The sequence below is a fragment of the Etheostoma spectabile genome, unplaced genomic scaffold, assembly GCF_008692095.1.
Source record: "Etheostoma spectabile isolate EspeVRDwgs_2016 unplaced genomic scaffold, UIUC_Espe_1.0 scaffold00018403, whole genome shotgun sequence".
Taxonomy (NCBI): Eukaryota; Metazoa; Chordata; class Actinopteri; order Perciformes; family Percidae; genus Etheostoma; species Etheostoma spectabile.
This window is the reverse complement of record NW_022604242.1, coordinates 1-2,175: the sequence shown is the minus strand read 5'-3', so window position 1 is coordinate 2,175 and position 2,175 is coordinate 1. Positions and strand designations below refer to the sequence as shown.

At 42.1% G+C, this 2,175-nt stretch overlaps 1 non-coding gene across 1 annotated transcript; it reads left to right on the top strand.

The window, feature by feature from the left end:
• The first annotated feature begins 1,801 nt into the window (after positions 1-1,801).
• LOC116680335 (U5 spliceosomal RNA) lies at positions 1,802-1,915 on the top strand. The gene has a single exon (XR_004329754.1). It is a non-coding gene; the product is annotated as a U5 spliceosomal RNA (small nuclear RNA).
• Positions 1,916-2,175: the final 260 nt, after the last annotated feature.

Genomic DNA, 2,175 nt, shown 5'->3' with positions numbered 1-2,175 from the left:
TACACATCAACTTTTGTTTTGATAAATTTATAAACATCAACTTTTGTTTTGATAAATTTATAAACATCAACTTTTGTTTTGATAATGCATATACACTAGGGATGAGCGAGTACAGCATTAATCTGTATCTGTATCTGTTTACCACATGAATATCTGTATCCGGATCCGTACTCGGACTGGGCGGGGCCTAAACCGGAAGTGGTCAGATTTAACCCGGAAGTGGGTCGGGTTCTCTTGAAATGTGCGGGGCTTTAACCGTATGTTATTTAAGCATGCAATTGATATGAGTTGATCAAAAATTGTTATATTTATTGCTGATTTGAAAACTATTTACATGAAGCATCAAGCTTCAGATCAATGGTGTTGTCATGGTAACAGACAAACTATATACAGAACGTTTTGCAACAATGAATACAACACATGCGGTTGCAATTATGAAGTAAAATGTAATGAACAAGAGTTTCCATACTAATATAACTTTCTTTTTTTAACTTTTTATTTTTTTATGATCAGTGTGATTTTTTTTTTTTTTTGGTTCTTTTTTATTTTTTTATTTCCACACCAGGTATTGTGTGTGTGTGTGTGTGTGTGTGAGTGTTGTGTGTGTGTGTTAGTAGAGAGACACAGAGAGAGAGGGGGCGGGGGGGCAGCTGACAGTAAAAAAAAGAAAATCTCCGATGGCAGAGACGCAACTGGAGTCGCATTTAAACCAAGCAGCATGTCTGAAACCCACGTTCACCAGAAATCTACTGGTTACTATGTAAGGACTACAAACCCACGTTCACCAGAAATCTACTGGTTACTATGTAAGGACTACAAACCCCACGTTCACCAGAAATCTACTGGTTACTATGTAAGGACTACAAACCCCACGTTCACCAAAATCTCCTGGTTACTATGTAAGGACTACAAACCGAAGTTAAAAACACCTGAAGCTGAAGAACCCTAAACGTTTACGGAACAATCCGCAGACCGAATTGACTGACGGAGCTAGATAGAGAAACGCAGAGATCGAGGGGGAGAGACGCGCATTTCTCCATGTTCTGTGTGTGTGTGATTGATCCGAGCGGGTTTTTAGGCGGGGGGGGGCGCTGTGATTATCACAGAACGCTGCGCGGCCAGTTGAGGATTTTATTCAATCCGAGCACGGATATTGACTCATAATTACTCGGATAATACTTGTACTCGGCAAAAGTGCTTTATCCGTACCGGATACTCGTTTCAACCAGCCGACACGTCGGATCACCCCTCCGTATATGCAGTAATATAAAAGAAAGTTGTGTTCATAATGAATTTTGATGATGACATAATGAATAGTGATGATGACATAATGAATGGGTGTATGAATGAATCAAAAAGAAATTGATGTGTATATGCACAAATCTAAACCCCCGCATCGACCCGGTATTGCAGCGTCACCGGGAACGGTTGCCCCATCTTCTGTCTTCTGGAACAACAATTAACGATGCACGTGAAGCTGCCCGTTGCCCAACTGTCAACGGACCTGAAGAGACCATGGCTGGCATTTTCCCGCCAGAAATTGTCCTAACAACTGATGATCTGTGAAACCTCGTTGGGTTCCTGGTATCAAACGTTGTTATAATACGTGACAAGATAAAGCCATACAAAAGTGTAGCAAGATTTGCACTTTTGATTGGCAAAAAACAAGGACAAAATATTGGCCCTGTGACAATGGGGGAAGGTGAGGCCTTGGATTTGGAAAGCGGCACACCAGTGAGAATTACCGGAGGGTTGGGACTGGAAGACTGGGTTTTCGGCTGCTCTCGAGAGTGGGCTGTACTTACTCTGGTTTCTCTTCATAACGCACAAGTCTTTCGCCTTTTACTAGACTTCGTGGAGAGGAACGCCTATGAGTTGAAATTATTTTTTGGTGGGCTTTGCTGTTTGGCTAAGCCTTTGGTACTTGTGAAAAACAAATATGCTCTCCAAAAGGAAACTCAGATTCTTAAACGTAGCCAAAATGTGACAGCATGGGAATATTGCACGTTGGCAGAGCTTGACCAATTGGGAAAACCACAATTGCCGTCTTTAACTAAAACTTTTGTGCTTCCCCATGAAGCGTGGACGGGGGGTGCTAAGCAGCAGCTGTTATGTCCATTAAATTACTGGACCGTGACACTGAGAACCGTCCGGGAGGTCTCATCTGACAGCATA